We start from the raw sequence: 8913 nt of genomic DNA, 5'->3' as shown, positions 1-8913 counted from the left end.
AGCCAGACTGTTTAACTTTTGCTGAACAGCGGCTACTTTGGTCAAAAGTGACATTTACAGGAAAACGGCACATTGAATTTCACTTCATTTCAACTTCTAGTCAGTTGCTTTAAAGGGGAACTATGCCAACGTTACACATCAAACTCTGTTTACAGGTCAACTAGCATTACAAACCCAAACCTTCCATCGAACTGTTAGCGGTTTAGCTGCATTTTAAGCATCACAGGGAAATATAGGAAGCAGGTTTTGACTAGGGTCAAGAATTAAAAAGCCAATATCTCAGGTTTGTACTGTCCAGCGTGAGTCCGATGTTATAGGAGGATAAATGGTGGTGTACCCTTTTTAAGAAATCACCATGAGGTGACCTGTTGGGGTCCTTTGTAGCTCAGACTGGTGGTGTGTGCCCCATGTATAGAGGTTCAGTCCTCACCATAGGATTCAATTCCAACCTGCAGCCCTTTGCTGCATGTCATTCCCCCTCGAGTCCCTTTCATGTTTAAGCTGTCCATTAAATTAAGGCCTAAATAACACAAAAAAAACACATTTATCTGTGACATGCTAAAACATAGTGTAAGAGTAGAACAAGTAGAAAAGAGTTATAAAGTTAACATATTGACTAAGTAATGTCTTGTGAACAACCACAAAAATGTCATGGATTACTATGGTTTTCTTACTTGTTATATTGCTTTACATCCATGTAGCTTACACATTTTTTTTCCTACAATGTGACCAAGAAGTCATCTACAGCTGTACTCTATGTATAACTTGTTTCCGTACGTCATGATACACCCAGCTCCCTCTTTGCCTGTCACATTACATTAACACTGCATAATACACATAAAGAAACAAGCGGCTATGAAAAAGGTGAGTGTAGTGGTGTTTGTTCTAATCCCCCCTGAGATCTCCAGCAGCAAGCCAAAGGCAGCCCTGCACTCTGTCTAGACAGCTGGGGGAGTGACATTGTTTGGGGTCCATGCAGCTTTTGTGTGTGTGTGTATTTTGTCTTTTGATTCTGTCAGACAGTTATCGTTGTCATCAGGGGATCTGCTTGCTTTGTTCTATCATGATTAACAGAATGCCACTGTCTGGAGACACAATCTTTATCAGCACCCTTGACTGTCTAGCTGTGTGTATGTGTGTGTGTGTGTGTGTGTGTGTGTACGTGTTGTGTGTGTTGATGAAACAATGGCATTCCTGACACGACCGAGCAGCTTGAAGCTGTCAAACAGCTTCACGTATTTGTTAAGTAGCCATTTCTGTCTTGCTGTCTGTATAACCTGTTTTACCACATAAATGGTATTACTCACACCTACCCTTGTATGTGTGTGTGTGTGTGTGTGTGTGTGTGCGTTGACAAATCTGATCTGCCACCAAGAAGTGAATGGATGAGGTCAATTGGCATTAGAGACGGCTGTCCATTAAGACTGTTCAGGAAAATGAAACCACTGTCTGACTTCTAGCATGAAAGAGCCAGGGGTCAAAGGTGAAGAGTTAAGGTTTCTTGGTGGGGGCAGATGGATCCAAAGTCACCTTGGCGTCGTTGTTGTAATAATGCTCTGCTGCTCGACCTAGTTTCAAGGCTACATATAAGCTTTGTCTGTAGTTATGGGCATTTTTAAAGAAAAAAAGACTTTAAAAGATCAATTAAGGCAGTCACGGTTGACTTTGACTCATTGGCACTGCTGGCGATGTCTATTCATCCTCACCCCAAATGAAAGGACAAGACACTTGCCTACAGGTGTATACCAGACCCACATGTTTTTTTTACATTAGCAAAAATAGTACAGGTCCTTTCATCAGGATACAAAAAATATAATTTTGACATGGACAAGCTGTATTCCTGATTGGTAAGTTTGAAATACTGATGGTGGGAAACATATGTCCGAAATGTTATTGATTTATTGTAGCAACATCATTCTTATCTCTGCCCAGTAGCATTCTTCTTCAAGCTTAAATAAGTCCCAGACAAGCATGCTTACAAAGTTGTTTTCATATCCTTGAGGGTATAGCTGAAGGCCAATTAACATACAATCCTTCACCAGCAAACTGATAAGGGGCTTGATTGAAGATTGATCAGGTACTGCATGTTGTGTGATATAAATATATAATATAAATATAATATATAGAGTGGGGGTTTGTAATTCCCTGTTTTATGGATTCCTAAGAAATGTCAAACCATAAAATCATTATTATTATTATTGTTATATTTTGTAGTTTTTCATGTTTCTGAGTGAAGAATGCCTAGATAACTAATTGGCTGAATACATTTTTTTATACAGAAAGGATATGACATAACAATACTGAAAAACACCACAAAGCAAAGTGAAACCAAGACCTGATGCAATGCTATTCTTAGAGGAGCAGCACATCATCACAGCAAATATCCGGCTAGGGTATTGCAGCAACATTTTGTTCACTGTTGTTGCTTCCTGGCTTCAGAGATCACAGTTAAAGGGAGGCACAGAGGCTGAGGTAAAAACTGCATCTCCTACCTTGCTCGGGGATGAGAATAGGAATACGACGAAAAAGATGAGAAAAAAGGTGGCTGTGGAGGAGGTGAGAGTGTGATATCCCCCCCCCCCCCCCCAGGGTAAGGTGCAGACTGTCTAAGCACTATGAATGTTAAATTTGCCTCCTGCTAGATTTACTAAACTCATCTTTTCTTTTCCTTTGCAGACTCCCTCATATCACTCCCCAGCTCCATCCTCACCAACTAATTTACATACTCGTACAACACGTCCTTTCTAATTTAGGATCCACATGGTTGCTTCTTTAACACATTACAGTTTCATCACTTTATCTATTTCGGGGCTGCGCTCTAAAAAAGCAGATCTTCGCGTATTTTTGTTACTGACACTGTTTTGTGTGCCTTAGAGTATTGCAGCTCTGGCCTACATTTTCTACTGTGTTCTTTGAAAGCTAAAATGATGCGTCTAAAGAAATAATGGAGTATTCTCATGATGGCAGAGGCTTGAAAGAAAGTAAACACATACTCTGTCATCCAGCCTCTAACTCCCCTTTCCCTTCCACATGTCCCCTCCAGTCCTCCCCTCTTCCTTTATCTCCCTCTCCACGCCCTACTTTCCAACGAGCCCAGTCAGGACGCCTGTACAGATGGCCTTGCAGCAGCCTGCTCTCCCAGTGGGAGCTACTGGCATGGGAGGCTTTTTGGCCCTCTGCCCCTACCATCATCCCCAGTCTCAACAGGAGCCCAAAAGTGTATTGGCGTCCAGACTGAATGCCGTGGTGCAGGGGCCGAGCCAATCTGGCTGCTGAGCTGCACAGTGACTGCCTGGCACCGCTGACAACAGAGAGAGCGCAAAATACCACACATATGTCACCGCACACGCGTTGCAACAAAATCAAACCAGCGCACTATTGTTAGTTAATAGTGTGTGTGTGTGTGTTTGTGCATGTGTGTGCGTTTGGGGAGGAGTGGTGTTGAAAACAAATGAGTTCATTGTGTCTTGAAACACATGCATGCACACTTGCACCCACACAGCAGCCAAACACAGGATTGAGTTACCGTCGAGGCATTCCAGCTCCCCACCCATTCCCCGGTCTATCTCTTTGGTACGAGCCTGACAGAGGTTGGGAGTCCCACTCAGAGTTCAACAGGGACACACTTCCCAAATCCATTTATTGGAATTCCCCAGAAGTGTCTGAGAGGGGTCACACCGACATCCTGCCACCTGTTCCACACCCAGCAGCTCCATCAATCCCGATGTAAAGCTCACTGGGAATTCTCCCCTGTGAACACACCCTGTTGCACATGTGTAGCCATCCTCATTCCTGAGCGGGTTTGGACACAATTGTGTGCATGTACGCGTTTCTGTTGTGTGTGTGCTTGCACTCATGTGCATGCGCACGCAAAAGGGCTGAGAGAGTGTATCTAAGTCCAAGTGAAGTCATTCAATCACTGTGAATGCAACCATCCGTCAAACTCCAATAACAGAAAAAAACAGAGTGAGATAAAGCAAGATGCAAAGACTATGTTGCATGAGAGAACCTGCACACTTTTAATCTCTAAAGTCAAACTATTACCATGCATTAAAATGCAGAATCAGCATTACACAAAACCCATCAGCCGCAGAAAAGTTCTGTGCTTTTGAGACCAACTCTAAGGGTTGAGCACTTTTATCCACTGGCTTCTCTTTTAAACCACTTCCCTTGTGTGAAAAATACACTTCTGAATCTATTTCCCTTGTTCTAAGTGGATGGAAATGGTGCACTAAAATGAATAGAAGGTCTGTGACATGTGATGGGTCTGGGCAATCTATCATGTTACTTAGAGATAATTAAAGTTGAGCACAGATTGGCTCTTTGTGAGCACATAGTACTTGTCTGAGTCTCGAGCATCCTAAATCCGTCATTCACAATGGTCATAATGCTTTTAAAAAACAGTCATGTATTATTCATAATAATTCAATTTACAACCACCCCTGATGCAATGCTCTTTTGGGGGGAGAATTGGACAAGATTGATTTTGTCTCTGTCCTCAACAGGCATAATTTTGCCTCAAGTGCCACTTAGGAATTACCAGCTCACCAAGTGAATGGAGGACTATAGGAAGTGGAAACAGAGTGGCGAACATTCATTAAAAAGGATGAATGAAACAATGCCTATCTGCCGCTACCCAAATAGTCCTTTAAGCACTTAAAAAAAAAAAAAATTAGGCCGTTCATCCAAACACCCACACCGCATTGTATTACTCTCAATCCAACCTGCACAATAACTGCTGCAAACTAATGAGCGAGACGGTAACAAATGCAAATCTAATAACTAGACGTTGCTAATTTCATCATGGCTGTCTCTTTTCCAGTTTAAGTACATCTATCTGCTCATTACAAACAGCACTGGCAGAGGCCATGTGTTGTGTCATTGTTGATGTATGATGTCAAAGTGTAGTAATTAGTGTTGGAATATTGCATGGTTGGGTCTGTTCATAACTCATTCCTCGTGTATTTTGGTATGATAAGAGACAGACAGGGGTCAGAATACATGCTTCAGTAACCCTCAAGTAGTTCTTTTGAGTTGATTTCAAATCTATACATCTCATTTTTGTGCCCGTAACACTTTCTGAAATAACACTCCTTTTGACATAAAGACTCTTGAGCTAAGCTAGAACATGGTTCATTCACATACTATGAAATGTTTTTATGATGCATTCACACTTTCCTGTTTCCATTTGTGATGAGTTACAGCAACAGTGTGCCCCCACAGTAGTGGAGTGTTAACAGATCATCAGGGGACTGCCCAGTGGGCACGATGGCGCTATTTTATCAAGAAAGGCATTTCCCCACATTGAAGGCTAAAATGATCACCCTATTTTTAAAAGTGGAACCATGTCCTTATCACACAGATTATCACGGTTCAGACCTACTGTATCCATTGGGGTTAGGTTTCTAAAGTCAGTTGTGTTTCCAACACCACTTCAACCATCCATTTATACACCTGGAAACAATTCCAACCTTTGTTACATTTAGAAAAATATCACTTCCAAATAGGGCTTGGTATTTGAACAGTTTTAATACTCGTGCTGATACATGAGTGTCAGTACTAAAATCTAAATTATTTGGTATCAGTAATGGAGTTTACATTCACTCCCACCAATACAAAGCACGTATCCTTGAGGTCTAACATATGTGTTGAATGCATTTACTTCCTCATAAATTAACTGCTATCTGATTTTTAAAGTATGTTAAATGATAAATTGTATATACATGTTTACTAGCCAGCATTCTTCAACGCGTTTCTGCATCGCAGCACTACTATTGGTCCAAAACTCAAGCTCGTACCACTAATTACAAAAATATACAAATATGTTTTAATCAGTAAAAGAAATAAAACTTGTCAAATGTTCCATTTTGTCTAAAAACAACAACTTTGACAAAATTAGTATTTCAATCAGAAATCTGATCGTGTTTGCATTAGCACTCCAGCCTAATATCAACTAAAACATACTGTTCACGTGATAAGGGAAAATTGCATTACTTGGAGCCTACATCTGATGGAGTAATCCATAAGCTTACCCCTGTGATTTATTGAAAACACCAGGGATCAAATCACATTCCATTGCTTTTTTGACCCAGCCAAACCATGAAGACCGACTGTCAATAGCTGCCCACATGACAGCATGCAGGCCATGTGGAGGCAGCTAAGACCAGCTCTGGAGAGCCGTTCGTTTCCATGGAGTCAAAGCCCCTATTGGGAGGTAATTAGATCCCCACAGTGACACCCCCTCTCCTCTCTTTTATTCAATCCAAAGCTCCTGTTCCTCCCCTCTCTCTCTCTTTCTCTCTCTGTTCGCCGTGACATAGCAGCCGGCTGTGACAGAGTGATTCCACATGTGAACCCGGTCTGCCTCGGCCTGTCAGCGAGATCACTCTTATCATCCCCGTGTCAGTGGCAAAGTTGCCTTGTAGCCAAAGGACATCTGAAGGCCTGTCAGATGCACAGGCCATCACGGTGTTCTGTCCCAAGCTGTTTATGTAAGCTAACAAAGAAAAGAAAAAAAATACTTGACAATCCAGAAGCACTGGAGGAAGACCAGTAACTTTTGGAATTTCCCTATTATCAGCATATATATCAGCAGTAAAATTGAGATGATCCATGAATAGAAATGAAAATGTAAAAAGATTCCACACACAAATATCTTCTTTTTTTAAAAACTATTTGTAATATACTCATGTATTTTTGCTTACTTCCCCTAAAAGACCTTCTCTAAACTAACAAATAACTTGGCTTCATCAAAAACAAAGGACAAAAGACTGATATTTCACACATTCCTCTCACACAGCAGGGTGGAGGGATGGATTTGTGCGTGAACAAAGTGATTGATCATTTAATAATAAAAAAAGCATTTCATTAAAAAAAGTTGGATTGCCTCATCTGTGTTTAACAATCACATCATATACTGGAATCCATTGTGCACAAGTAACAGAATTGCCAGTAGGATATTGTCGTCTAGTGGATGCCGGTTTTGACTGCTCCATCACAAGGCACAAGTGTAATTCTGTCATGTCTGTGCGTATAATCGTGTGTGATCCATGATTCCTCAGAACACACACACACACACACCACCATAAACCTTGGTGGTGGTGATAAAGCTGTCACTGTTACCAGACTAACAGCTACTGTGTACACCTCCCTGTCGGCCTGCCCCAGACAGACACTGCCTTCTCCCTCTCTCTCTCTTCACAAATACACACACTCTGTCCTCACTCTCTGGGAATTTGCCTCTCTCCATCTTGCGTTGAAACCAAACAATGCCCTCATTAAACAGCACACCTGTTATTCTCGGTAGACTTGGCCTGAATTGGAGGGAACATGTGCTGTAGTCTGTGTCTGTACCTGCAGACTTGCCACCGACTTCTGACAGACCCCTTCTCGGGTGACTCATGCTGTGTACAACCCGTATCTACTGTACTGTTGTTAGAGCAAGCTGTCATTTCAATTCAAAATCCTTCTATTGCCAAGCAGCGGGCTTCATGGACACAGCACAGACAAGCTCAACTGAAGAAGAAATGGAAGAAAGAGCTAGCTGCACGGGGTCTTGATCACTGGATGACAGAGTCAAAAGAATGCTGATGAGGGTACAGGATCAGCATAATTCAGTTATTATCTCATGCAAAACTGAAGAGAATCAAAGGATGGATTCACAGTATTTTGTCATTTGACAAACAAAACTCTCATTCAGCAAACACGACACTGAAGAAAAAAAAATGTTTGTTTTTCACCCCCCTGGGCATACAGAAGCATATACACTGCCAGTGAAGGTGAGAGTGAGCACAGTTCCCAGGGTTGCATCCTAAACAGGGGGAGTGTGCAAAATAAAGACGAAGCAGGGCATGAGGTATGAAAGACGTGAGAGAAGCTGCTGCTGCCTCTTGGAGCTCCACGCTGAAAGTGCACAGTCTCGAAATGTGATGCCCCACTCCAGTGCTTCCCTCCTGTGGGGCTGGAAGGTGCAGCCTGGCTGAGGGGTGGAGGAGACCAGAGCTGAAGGTGCTGAGAGCAGAAGTCCCTTAACAGGTTATATCAACAGCTAGAATTTCTCCGCACCTAACTGGTTTTTGATGGTGCCGGTCTTACTTTCATGCACCTTGCAGCCCCTATAAGCTGCAGGAGAAAGATAACAAATCCTTTTGGTTTGTATTGGTTTAAGCTGTGCAAGCTGCTGCATCACCTTTGGGTAAAAGGGTTGCTTATCATCTCTTGGGATGCTTCAGTGGATGATGCAGATTTTCTTTTTTTCAGTCCAAGGAAATAAGAGTAAAAATGTCAACAGTGCCACACCTGTTCATTCTGTCCTTAAGAAAAACAATAAAGACTCTGCACTTACATTTACATACTGTATGCAGACAGAATTGATAAGAGGAGCCTAATCAGAAGTGAGTTTACACAGAGGCGTTACTCCCACGTTAATACACGTTAATAATTACACAAAAAAAGATAAGGCATTTAGCCAGTTAACCCAGATGTGATATTTGTCTGACTTATCAGAGGCTACTGTCTTTGTTTTCAATGCTATCCAACGACAATGACAATGTCACCTGCAGACATATCCGATATTCTCTCACTGTGAATGTGTCAGAGGCAGAAGACGCAGTGACTCCGGCTCCTAAAATGAGCTGGATCCGCTCACACGCCCTTTACAAAGACCTGCACGCCGCTGACTCACGCCGCCGATGCCTACTGTAGTAAAGTGATGCATACACCAGCTACAGTTCTAACACCATACGGAATTATGATGCCATCACTGTTGCAAGTAGTAAAGTTCAAACTGTTACCAAACAGTGTTTCTGTCACAGTAAATAGAACGTTTATATGCGTGGAAGGCTCAAACACCTCGCACGCTCACAAATTCACTCTCACACACACACACACACACACACACACACACACACACAC

At 42.2% G+C, this 8913-nt stretch overlaps 1 protein-coding gene across 1 annotated transcript in view; it reads right to left on the bottom strand.

Moving 5' to 3' along the window:
• LOC116697414 (ras-GEF domain-containing family member 1C) overlaps positions 1 to 8913 on the bottom strand; it is a 20434-nt gene that overhangs the window by 10970 nt on the left and 551 nt on the right. The gene's annotated exons all lie outside the window — the stretch shown is intronic.

The sequence above is a fragment of the Etheostoma spectabile genome, chromosome 10 (genome assembly GCF_008692095.1).
Source record: "Etheostoma spectabile isolate EspeVRDwgs_2016 chromosome 10, UIUC_Espe_1.0, whole genome shotgun sequence".
In the NCBI taxonomy this organism is placed as follows: Eukaryota; Metazoa; Chordata; class Actinopteri; order Perciformes; family Percidae; genus Etheostoma; species Etheostoma spectabile.
This window is presented reverse-complemented; position numbering and strand designations above follow the sequence as displayed.